This window comes from Triticum aestivum, chromosome 2A, assembly GCF_018294505.1.
Source record: "Triticum aestivum cultivar Chinese Spring chromosome 2A, IWGSC CS RefSeq v2.1, whole genome shotgun sequence".
Taxonomy (NCBI): Eukaryota; Viridiplantae; Streptophyta; class Magnoliopsida; order Poales; family Poaceae; genus Triticum; species Triticum aestivum.
This window is the reverse complement of record NC_057797.1, coordinates 429,269,237-429,282,511: the sequence shown is the minus strand read 5'-3', so window position 1 is coordinate 429,282,511 and position 13,275 is coordinate 429,269,237.

Sequence of the window (13,275 nt, the reverse complement as noted above, 5' to 3'; positions counted from 1 at the left end):
AGCAACACACGATCGAGAAGCTAGAAGTGATCCTGAAACTACTTACGTTCAAGCATAACACAAGAACCGTGATCACTTCTCGGACTCTGCTGAGAAGAGACCATCACGGCTACACACGCAGTTGATTCATTTTAATTAAGTTAAGTGTCAAGATCTCTACAACTGGACATTAACAAATTCCCATCTGCCCATAACCGTGGGCATGACTTTCGAAAGTTCAAACCCTGCAGGGCTGTCCCAACTTAGCCCATCACAAGCTCTCACGGTCAATGAAGGATATTCCTTCTCCCGGGAAGACTCGATCAGTCTCGGAATCCTGGTTACAAGACATTTCGACAATGGTAAAACAAGACCAGCCAAGCCGCCGGATGTGCCGACAAATCCTGATAGGAGCTGCACATATCTCGTTCTCAGGGCACACCGGATTGTCCAAACTTCCGGTAGGCCAACCCAAAGTTTCCCCTAGTGGCCACTGGTGGCTGACAGGTTGGACCAACACTCACAGGAGCACTAGCCTGGGGGGTTAAAATAAAGATGACCCTCGGGCTTCGGAAACCCAAGGGAAAAAGGCTTAGGTTGTTAGGCAAATGTAAAACCAAGGTTGGGCCTTGCTGGAGGAGTTTTATTCAAAGCGAACTATCAAGGGGTTCCCATAACACCCAACCACGTAAGGAACGCAACACCAAGGAACATAACACTGGTATGACATAAACTAGGGCGGCAAGAGTGGAACAAAACATCAGGCATAAGGCAGAGCCTTCCACCCTTTACCAAGTATATATATATATGCATTAATTAAAATAAAAGATATTGTGTTATCCCAACATAACCATGTTCCAACATGGAACAAACTTCAGCTTCACCGGCAACTAGCAACGCTATAAGAGGGGCTGAGCAAAAGCGGTACCTTAGCCAAATAACGGTTTGCTAGGATGGTGGGTTAGAGGCTTGACATGCCAATATGGGAGGCATGATATAACAAGTGGTAGGTAGCGCGACATAGTGATAGAGCGAACAACTAGCAAGCAAAGATAGAAGTGATTTCGAGGGTACGATCATCTTGCCTGAGACCCTGCAAGGAAGAAGAATGAGTCCATGAAGAAGACAAACGGAAGAAGTCAAACGAATCCTCACAAATGCAACATTATCGGAACCATCCCGAAGAAGCAACACCGAAAAGAAGAAAACAACATGGTAAACAACCATCACATAAGCATGACATGATGCACAACCAATTATGATGCATGTCCGGTTTAATGAGGCATGGCATGGCAAAGTGCACAAGCAAAACTACAAGTTAAGTGGAGCTCAATATGCAACGAGTTGCATATTGACGAAACACCACATGACTTATTTAGTTCTCTCTCGGTTATGTACCCAACAATATTAAATGTTGATTAACATGGCAAGGGGTGAAGCATAATAAAACTACTTAACTAGGCAAGTTTAAATGAGGCCGGAACAACAACCAACAAGTCGGGAGAATCCCCATATGCAAATTATGGATTTGGTACTATTCTGTCCTAAACCATATTTTAGATTTGTTAAACATACAAGATGAATGCACCATGTTAAACTAGGCATTTTTCTACCCCATTTACATATAAAGTTTGTTAAGTTTGGAGCTACGGTTATTTAGTTATGAATTAAAGCATTTTAGCATGGCAATATAGAAAAACAAAGCAAACAACAAGTTTAAACATTTTTAACATGGATGAAAGTGACATATTATGAAACTAGATTAAATTCTAGTCATTTATCATATAAAGTTTGTTTAAATCTGATGCACGGTTGTAGAGTTATTAAATGCATGAACTAGGGGGACTTTTCTATAAAATGGCGTCCTCTGGGGTAATAACTAAATTCGCAGATCTGAAAAAACAACTACGGGCTGAAACAAGTTGGCCCAACAGGAGGGAAAAATAGAGAAGGGGCGCTGGGGTGTGGCCTCACCCATGGGCCAGGCCCAGTTCGGTCGCGAGGCTTGTCGGGCGCTGCTAGGCCGGGGCAAGGCCGGCCCACGAAGGGAGGGACTCGTCCCTGACCTCATGACGAGGACGAGGCAGGACAAACTTCGACGACGGGCGGCGACTGTGGAAGCCCAATCCGGCCGCGGACTTGGCGCATCCGGAAGGAGGCCAGGCAGGCTGGGACGGATCTGGCCGCCTGAGGTCCATTCTGGTAGGATCCGGGCGAGGCCTGCAGGCAACATGCCCTGTTGCAGAGAGAGAGAGAGAAGGTTCAGGGAGGGAGAGACAAGGAGAAGAAGAAGAGGGGCGGCGCGATGTAACGCCCCGTATGTAACTTGCCATATTTGTATTCAAACTCTTGCCATTTTCGGCTCTAAGTTATGATATTCCCTCGTGGTTGGGTTTTGTCTTCGTTTTGCATTTTGTCCATGCCATGCATCTCATATCATGTCATCATGTGCATCGCATTTGCATACATGTTCGTCTCATGCATCCGAGCATTTTCCTCGTTGTCCGTTTTGCAATCTGACACTCCTATGTCCTCCGGCGCCCCCCTTTTGCCTCTTTTCGTGTGCGGGTGTTAAACATTCTCAGAGTGGACCGAGACTTGCAAAGCGGCCTTGGTATACTACCGGTAGACCGCCTGTCAAGTTTCGTGTCATTTGGAGTTCGTTTGATACCCCAATGGTTAACCGGGGAACCGTAAAGGCCTCGTGTGTGTTGCAGCCCAACACCCCTCCAAAGTGGCCCAAAACCCATCCAAACCCCCTCCATCCTCTCGGTCGTTCGATCACGATCGCGTGGCCGAAAACCGCACCTCATTTGGACTCTCCTAACTCCCTCTAGCTATAAATAGGTGCACCCCTCGAAATTCGCGGATGAAACCCTAGCAAACCTCCCTCCTCGCCGCCGGACGCATCCAGACCGCGCCGGGCAAGTCCGCCCGCCACCACCCAGCGAACCAGGGGATGCCATGTGGCGCCGCCAACCACCAGCCGCCGCCGGCCCGTGCGGGGCCCCCGCGGCCCGCCCGCGCGCCGCCCGGCCTCCCGCGCCTGCCGCCGCACGCCCTCGCCGCCGCCGCCACACGCCCTCGCCGCCGCCTCCCGCGCCCTGCCGGCGCCCCACCGCCTCGACGTCCGCGTCGCCCGCCGCCACATCGCCGGCCGCCGCCCACGCCGCGCGAGCCGCACCGCCTCGCCGCCCTCCCCGTCCGGTGCCGGATCCGGCTGCCCCGGCGCCCCTCTCCGCCACCTCGTGCTCCGGCCCCTCTCCCTCGTCTCCGGCCATCATCCGGCGTCGTCTCCGGCGAGATCCACCGCCGCCTCGTTTTGCGTGCCTGGGTCAACCCCAGATCCGGAGGTGATTTTTTCCCCTTTTGTCTGTAACTTTTTGTGGCACTTTTCATCGCATCATATCTCATCATCCGTAGCTTCGTTTTGCGTGTGTGAGATATCAAATTGTTCGTTAGGATGTACTCTTCATTTTGTTCCATTGCACCATGCTTGTTTGATTCCATCTTGATGCCTAAAATGCTGTTGCAAGAGTGCTATAAAATGTTAATTTCTGCTTCTTAACAGATTTTGAGCATTTGTCATTTTTGCCATGATTATTGTGTGCCTCCTATGAACTTGAGCCCTACATGTGTTTTAGGCTCTGCCATGCCATCTTTACAGGGGTGTATGTCTTGTATTTTTGTGATCAATATGGTGACTAGCACAAGCATGCAAAGTAGCTCTCGTGATGTTGCTGATTTCAGGGACTTAGAATTCTTCTAAGTCATTTCCCTGATGTTATTTTTATGCCATGTATTCATGTTGCTACAGAGTGATCCATGCCTCTTTTGAGCATGTTCAGTAAAGATGATTTTGAGATATTGTTATGTTCGATCCATCCATGTATTTGTTTGCACTTATGGAGTACCCTAGCATTACTCAATCGTGCTCTACTTTTGCTATAAAATGTTCCTGGCAGATTGTTTACATGTTAATCAATTTTGCCGAGGTTGTTGTCCTTGATCCATGCATGCTATGAGATTGTTTTTGCCATGGTTAGGTACTTGATCATGTCTTCTTGCTGGGTGTATGCTTAGTTTGTCATGCAATGCCTTGTGTTGAGTGCATGGAGCTCGCAAACATGCCTATGTAACTCTGCTTTTGCCATGTCCAGTTTTCTGCTAAGTCTGAATCTGTTAACGAAACTTGCTATGTTTACATGGGTGCCATCATATCTTCTGATCCTTTTTGTCTTATGGTCAGTAAGGGACTTTTGTTATATGCTTTGAGTAGATTCATGACATGCCTTGCTTGGCCATGATATGATCTTGTAGCATGTTGTTATCTTGCTCTAAGCATTGCTTCCTGATGTTAAATCCTGTCATGTTGTTATTTTCACCAAGTCTATGAAGCTGATATCTTTTGCACTTTTGCCATGCTTGTTTGAACCTGCTATTATGTGATATAGCCGTAGCTCAGTGTTCATCTTTTGTCAAACATCTTGATTGGATCACTGCCATGTGCTTTGTTGCTATGTTAGAGTGTAGTAGCTTATTTTCTTGTTGCATCTTAGATGGCATCGTGCTGTTAATCGCATAATAGTGCCATTATTGTTTTGCTTGCCATTTCCAAACCGTGCATCCGATTCCGGTGATCTTTATATCGATTTTGACCGAAATCAACTCATCTTTCCAGCGGCGCTCTTGGTTTGCCAAGTTGAGGCCTGGTTCAATCTTTTCCTTCCGGAGCACGCATATGCATTGCATATTACATCCCACATATCATGCCATGTTTTGCATCATGTTGCTTGCGCATTGCACCATGGTTGATTGTGTTTGCCTTTGCTTGTGTTATTGCCTTGGGTAGAGCCAACAGACGATTACATGATCGAGGAACCCATTGAGTACGCTTACGAGGATCAAGCTTACGTCAACTCGGAGAACTTTGCAGGCAAGATGACCATACCCTCGAAATCACTTCTATCTTTGCTTGCTAGTTGCTCGCTCTATTGCTATGCCTATGCCGCGATACCTACCACTTGCTATATCATGCCTCCCATATTGCCATGTCAAACCTCTAACCCACCTTGTCCTAGCAAACCGTTGTTTGGCTATGTTACCGCTTTGCTCAGCCCCTCTTATAGCGTTGCTAGTTGCAGGTGAAGATTGGAGTTTGTTCCTTGTTGGAACATGTTTATTGTTGGGATATCATTATTATATCTTGTTTACTCTAATGCATCTATATACTTGGTAAAGGGTGGAAGGCTCGGCCTTATGCCTGGTGTTTTGTTCCACTCTTGCCGCCCTAGTTTCCATCATACCGGTGTTATGTTCCTTGATTTTGTGTTTCTTACGCGGTTGGGTTATAATGGGAACCCCTTGACAGTTCGCCTTGAATAAAACTCCTCCAGAAAGGCCCAACCTTGGTTTTATCTTTTGCCACCTAGCCTTTTTCCCTTGGGTTCCACAGACTCAAGGGTCATCTTTATTTTAAACCCCCCCGGGCCAGTGCTTCTCTAAGTGTTGGTCCAACCTGAGCGTGTCCGGCGCCCCCTGGGCAACCAGGGTCTATGCCAACCCGACATCTGGCTCATCCGGTGTGCCCAGAGAATGAGATACGTGCAACTCCTATCGAGATTTGCCGGCACATCGGGCGGCTTTGCTGGTCTTGTTTAACCATTGTCGAGATGTCTTGTAACCGGGATTCCGAGTCTGATCGGGTCATCCTGGGAGAAGGAATATCCTTCATTGACCGTGAAAGCTTGTGATGGGATAAGTTGGGACACACCTGCAGGGTTTTGAACTTTCGAAAGTCGTGCCCGCGGTTATGGGCAGATGGGAATTTGTTAATGTCCAGTTGTAGAAAACTTGAAACTTAACTTAATTAAAAGGAATCAACGGCGTGTGTAACTGTGATGGTCTCTTTTCGGGGGAGTCCCGGAAGAGAACACGGTCTCGTGTTATGCTTGAATGTAAGTTGTTTTAGGATCACTTCTTGATCTTTGTAGCATCTCGACCGTGCTTCGCCTTTTCTTCTTGCTCTCATTTGCATAAGTTAGCCACCATATATGCTAGTGCTTGCTGGAGCTCCACCTCACAACCTTTTCCTACCCACAAGCTTAAATAGTCTTGATCACGAGGGTATGAGATTGCTGAGTCCCTGTGACTCACAATTTACTTCCAAAACCAGATGCAGGTGCTGATGATGCCATTCCAGGGGATGCGGCTGAACTCAAGTGGGAGTTCAGCGAGGACTCAGGACATTACTACGGTTCCTTTCGAGACGATCAGTAGTGGAGCCCAGTTGGGGCGATCGGGGATCTTATGCATTTTGGGTTGTCTTTATTTTGGTTCCATAGTCGGACCTTGATTGTATTCTGTATGATGTAATGCTGTATTTATGTATTGTGTGAAGTGGTGATTGTAAGCCAATTCTATATCTCCTTCTTATTCAGTACATGGGATGTGTAAAGATTACCCCTCTTGCGACATGCCTACAATGTGGTTATGCCTCTAAGTCGTGCTCCAACACGTGGGAGATATAGCCGCATCGTGGGTGTTACAAGTTGATAATCAGGGCCTTCCCCGACTTAGGAGCCCCCTTCTTGATCGAATCGCTGGTGTTGTTGAGTCTAGAAAAATGTTTGGAGTCTTTTAGGATTATATATATCAAAGAGTAGGATTCTTTTTACTCCTCAGTCCCTTCGTCGCTCTGGTGAGGCATCCTGACGTAGAGTTTTGACTCTTCTTTTCTCAAATTTCACTAAAAAAATTTAGGATCACGCGGGTATCTTGGAATCGTTCTGATGGTTTTGTGATGAGAACATTGTTCTTGGTGCCTCCTGACATTTAGGGGTTGTGGCAGTGTCCTGGGGAGTTGAGCTCTGAGGTGTTGTCGTCACAATTTTATCGTTGCAGTTCTGGAATACCTGAGTTTCGCCGACATCGAAAATCTCTTTTATGCAGTTGTTGGTGAGATAACCTCGACGCCACCCAGTACTGGGGCGGGAGTTCGGGAGTATTGCCATAACTCGTATAACGGATGCTTTTCGAAGGTTGAGGTAAATGATTTCCGAAGGTTTCTTGGTTATGTGTTGAAGGATGGATACAGCTGGATGTAGGATTTGCTAGTTTTGGGTGAGATATTATGCTTCCCCTGTATCCCCAACACCTGATTGCATAACCGGAAAATTTTGGGAGTTTCATAGGTGGGAATTCATGTAGCTCTAGTATTTCTTCCGCAGATATTTTGTTTTTCATTGGGTAATCCTTACCAAGTATTTTTTCATATCCATACCTTGTTATTTTATTCATCTACCTCTATCTAAGTGGCTTCTGAATTTATGGAAGTGTGATCATTTAATTTGGAATTCATTCGTTCATTTTTGTTCGAATGTTAAGGCTATATGTTGCAATTTCGATCCATTTGATTCAGCTTGAATATATGTCTTTCAAGATGCTAACGGATGTCACCCTCTTCAAGATGGCTCCTCCAACGCATCAGAATCCAGAACCTCCGCCACCACCTCCACCTCTGGAGGCATGGCAAGCTGTGATGGCCGCTGCCAACGCCAACACGCAGATGATTATGCAACTCTTGCAAGAGCGCAACCAAGGAAATCAAGGCCATGGCAACAATCAAACTCAGTTTGCTACCCTCAACCAGTTCCTCGCAAACCAGCCGAAGTCTTTCAGTAACTGTGTCGAGGCCACAGACGCTGACGATTGGCTCGTGGATATCTGCAAACATTTTGAGTGTAGCAATGTCAGGACTGAGGACTTTGTCAAGTTTGCTTCGTTCCAACTCAAAGACCAAGCTGCTGAGTGGTATCAACAATACAAAGATTCCAGAGGAGGTCATGTGATTACTTGGAATGATTTCCGCCAAGACTTCAAAGCTCACCACATTCCTCAGAGTGTTGTTGAGAGTAAGCGTGAGGAGTTCCGCAACCTGAAGCAAGGCAGCTTGTCTGTTTACCAATACAACATCCTGTTCCAGAGGCTCGCTCGCTTCGCCAAGCAAGATGTCCCTGACGAGAAGAGCATGATTTATCAGTTCAGAGGTGGCCTTAGAGAAGATCTGCAACTAGCTCTTGTGCTTTTTGAGCCGAAAAAGTATGATGAATTCTACAACATGGCATTAAAGCAAGAGGCCGCTTAGCTCAAGTGCGATGCTTCCAAGAAGAGAGTCAGGGATGCAACTCCTTCTTCTTCTTCAACTCAAGTGGCAGCTAAGCAGCAAAAGTACCGGTTGCCTCCTCCTCCTCCATTCCGTTAGCCTTATCAGCAGAAGAGCAAAGGTGGCAATGGATCTTCCCACCCACCCAACCCAGGCTTTCAGAACAAAACTTTGTCTCATGCTCCAAGGTCAAGTGCTCCATATCACCGGCTGCTCTCAGAGGTTACGTGCAACAAGTGTCAGCATAAGGGTCACTATGAGAACAAATCCTTCAACCAGAGGCGTCTTCTGCCTCCTCCTCCTGTGAGATCTGCCAGCAACGTAGTGGTCAAGCATAATCCCAAGTCTGCAAAGGTCAACTTGATGAACGCAGCTCAGGCAGAGGACTCTTCAGAAGTGATCATGGGTAATCTTTATGTTAACGATATTCCTGCAAAAGTCCTTTTTGATACTGGTGCATCGCATTCTTTCATTTCAAGACCATTTGCATCTAAGCATGAGTGCCTTTCCAAGATTTGCCTAGGCAGTTATCAGTTGTCTCTCCGGGTAAATTCATGAATGCAAGCTCTATGGTTCCGGATGTTCCTATCATGATGGGCGACTATAAGTTTCTGTCCTCTACAATTGTTCTTGGTAACTCAGATATTGATCTAATTCTCGGAATGGACTGGCTTTCTAAGCACAAGGCTCAACTTGATTGTGCTGCCAGGCAGATTCAATTGACACACTCGTCTGAGGATGTGATCGTCTTTGCCGCTCATGATGATACCATTCGACTGTTTTCTCTCAATGAGAACAACGAGTTGGATGCCATCTCTCAGATTCTAGTCGTTTGTGAATATCAAGACGTCTTTCCAGAAGAGCTTCCAGGAAGACCTCCTCACCAGCCAGTTGAATTCGTCATTGATCTTGAGCCTGGCATAGAACCTGTTTGCGAACGTCCTTACAAGCTTGGACCGAAAGAGTTGAAGGAGCTGAAGAAACAACTCGATGAACAAGAGTGTATAGGTCGCATCCGACCAAGTTCTTCTCCATGGGGTTGTGGTGTTCTTTTTGTCAAGAAGAAGGATGGCACGGACCGACTCTGTGTCGACTACCATCCATTGAACAAGAAGACCATAAAGAACAAGTACCCACTTCCCAACATCAACGAGCTTTTCGAACAACTCAAAGGTGCTCGAGTATTCTCCAAGCTTTACCTCTGTATGGGCTATCATCAAATTCGCATTCGTGAACAAGACATCCCCAAGACAGCATTCAGAACAAGCTATGGTTCATATGAATAAACTGTCATGTCTTTCAGCCTTGTCAACGCTCCTCCAACGTTCTCTCGCATGATGAACTTCATCTTCAACCCTTACATAAATGACTTCATCTTGGTCTATCTCGATGACATTTTGGTCTTTTCCAAGAACAAGGAGGATCATGCCAAGCACTTGAGATTGGTGCTGGACAAACTCAAAGAACATCAGTTCTATGTGAAGTTTTCAAAGTGCGAGTTTTGGCTCGATGAGGTTCTCTACCTTGGGCATATCATCTCCGCCAAGGGCATAGCTGTTAATCCTGAGAAGGTGTCTGCAATTGTGAATTGGGAACCGCCTCAGAATGTGAAGCAACTTCGCAGCTTCCTTGGGCTCGCAAGCTATTGTCGAAGATTTGTTGAGAATTTCTCTAAGATCGTGAAGCCTCTTTCCAACCTCCAGAAGCATGTGAAGTATGTATGGACGTCTAAATGTGACATCGCTTTCAACACCCTCAAACATAAGTTAGTCACAGCTCCAGTTCTGACTCCTCCTGATGAATCCAAACCATTCGAGGTTTTCTGTGATGCTTCCCTGCAAGGTCTCGGTGTTGTGTTAATGCAAGAAAAGAAAGTTGTGGACGATACCTCTGGCCAGTTGAAGACCAACGAAAAGAACTACCCCACTCATGACCTCGAGTTAGAGGCAGTTGTCCATACTCTTTTAACATGGAGACATCTCTTGTTAGGAAGAAAAGTGGACATCTTCACTAATCATAAGAGTCTCAAGTACATCTTCACTCAGCCCAACCTCAACCTCAGGCAGACTCGCTGGGTCGAAATGATTCAAGAGTGAAAGCAGAACACCAACGGCCAGCTAGTCTCCTCCAACCTCTTGCCATTCCAGAATGGAAGTTTGACCATATTGAGATGGACTTCGTGACTGGATTTCCCAAGTCCAAGCGTGGCAATGATGCTATCTTTGTTGTCATCGACAAGCTCACTAAAGTGGCTCATTTTCTTCCTATCAAAGAATCTATCACAGCAGCTCAATTGGCAGAGCTATATACCTCCAGGATTGTCTCTTTGCACGGCATTTCGCAGTTGATATCTTCAGATCGTGGAAGCATCTTTACTTATAAGTTCTGGGATTCCTTCCAGAAGGCTATGGGCACCAACATTCGCTTCAGCACAGCCTTTCATCCTAAAACTAGTGGACAAGTCAAGCGAGTAAATCAAATTCTTGAAGATATGCTCAGGGCTTGTGTCATTTCTTTCGGTATGAAGTGGGAAGATTGTCTTCCATATGCCGAGTTCTCCTACAACAACAGCTTCCAAGCGAGTTCAGGCAAGGCCCCATTCGAGATTCTCTATGGCAGAAAGTGTCGTACTCCTCTTAATTGGTCAGAGACTGGTGAACGCCAACTTCTTGGCAATGACTTGATCACAGAGGCTGAAGAAATGTGCAAAGTCATTCGTGAAAATCTCAGAGCCGCGCAATCGCGCCAGAAGAGTTACTATGATAGCAAGCATCGTGACTTGGCTTTCGAGATCTGAGACCATGTCTACCTCCGCGTCTCTCCAATGAAAGGTACTCGTCGCTTCAGTATCAAAGGGAAGCTTGCCCCTAGATACGTGGGCCCTTTCAAGATCATTGGCAAAAGAGGAGATCTCGCCTATCAACTTGAGATTCCGTCCAACTTTGCAAATGTGCACGATGTGTTTCACATGTCTCAGCTTTTCAAGTGTTTCAAGACTCCCGACCACATCATCAACTTCGAAGAGATTGAGCTCCAAGAAGACCTGTCTTATCATGAGCATCCTGTTGCTATTCTTGAAGAAACCGAGCGCAAGACTCGCAACAAGTCTATCAAATTCCTGAAAGTGAAGTGGTCACATCATTCCGATCAAGAAGCCACTTGGGAATGCGAGGACCACCTCCGTTCCGAATATGCGGAGTTTTTCCTGCCCTAGATCTCGGGACGACATCCTTTCGTAGTGGTGGAGTGTTGTAACGCCCCGTATGTAACTTGCCATATTTGTATTCCAACTCTTGCCATTTTCAGCTCTAAGTTATGATATTCCCTCGTGGTTGGTTTTGTCTTTGTTTTGCATTTTGTCCATGTCATGCATCTCATATCATCTCATCATGTGCATCGCATTTGCATACGTGTTCGTCTCATGCATCCGAGTATTTTCCCCATTGTCCGTTTTGCGATCCACCACTCCTATGTCCTCCGGTGCCCCCCTTTTGCCTCTTTTCGTGTGTGGGTGTTAAACATTCTCGGAGTGGACCAATACTTGCCAAGCGGCCTTGGTATACTACCGGTAGACCGCATGTCAAGTTTCATGTCATTCGGAGTTCGTTTGATACCCCAACGGTTAACCGGGAAACCGTAAAGGCCTCATGTGTGTTGCAGACCAACACCCCTCCAAAGTGGCCCAAAACCCATCCAAACCCCCTCCATCCTCTCGGTCGTTCGATCATGATTGCGTGGCCGAAAACCGCACCTCATTTGGACTCTCCTAACTCCTTCTAGCTATAAATAGGTGCACCCCTCCGAAATTCGCGGATGAAACCCTAACAAACCTCCCTCCTCGCCGCCGGACACGTCCGGACCGCGTCGGACACGTCCGCCTGCCGTCGCCCAGCGAACCAGGGGCTGCCACATGGCGCCGACAACCACCAGCCGCCGCCGGCCCGTGCGGGGCCCCCGCGGCCCGCCCGCACGCCGCCCGGCCTCCCGCGCCTGCCGCCGCACGCCCTCGCCACCGCCTCCCGCGCCCTGCCGGCGCCCCGCCGCCTCGATGTCCGTGCGTCCCGCTGCCAAATCGCCGATCGCCGCCTGCGCCTCGCGAGCCGCGCCGCCTCGCCGCCCTCGCCGTCCGGTGCCGGATCCGTCCAGATCCGACTGCCTCGGCGCCCCTCTCCGCCACCTCGTGCTCCGGCCCCTCTCCCTCGTCTCCGGCCATCGTCCGGCGTCGTCTCCGGCGAGATCCACCGCCGCCTCATTTTGCGTGCCTGGGTCAACCCTAGATCCGGAGGTGATTTTTCCCTAAGTCCCTTTTCTCTGTAACTTTTTGAGTCGCATCATATCTCATCATCCGTAGCTCCTTTTTGCGCGTGTGAGATATCAAATTGTTCGTTAGGATGTCCTCTTCATTTTGTTCCATTGCACCATGCTTGTTTGAGTCCATCTTGATGCCTAAAATGCTGTTGCAAGAGTGCTATAAAATTTTAGTTTCTGTTTCTTAACAGATTATGAGCATTTGTCATTTTTGCCATGATTATTGTGTGCCTCCTATGAACTTGAGCCCTACATGTGTTTTGGGCTCTGCCATGCCATCTTTACAGGGGTGTATGCCATGTATTTTTGTGATCAATGTGGTGACTAGCCCAAGCTTGCAAAGTAGCTCTCGTGATGTTGCTGATTTCAGGGACTTATAATTCTTCTAAGTCATTTCCCTGATGTTATTTTTATGCCATGTATTCATGTTGTTATAGAGTAATCCATGCCTATTTTGAGCATGTTCAGTAAGGATGCTTTTGAGATATTGTTATGTTCTATACATCCATTTCTTTGTTTGCAATTATGGAGTAACCAAGCATGACTCAATCTTGCTCTACTTTTTCTATAAAATGTTCCTGTCGGATTGTTTATCTGTTAATCAATTTTGCCGAGGTTGTTGTCGTTGATCCGTGCATGCTATGAGATTGTTCTTGCCATGGTTAGCTACTTGATCATGTCTTATTGCTGGGTGTATGCTTAGTTTGTCATGCAATGCCTTGTGTTAAGTGCATCGAGATCGCAAACATGCCTACGTAACTCTGTTTTTGCCATGTCCAGTTTTCTGCTAAGTCTGAATCTGTTAACGAAACTTGCTATGTTTA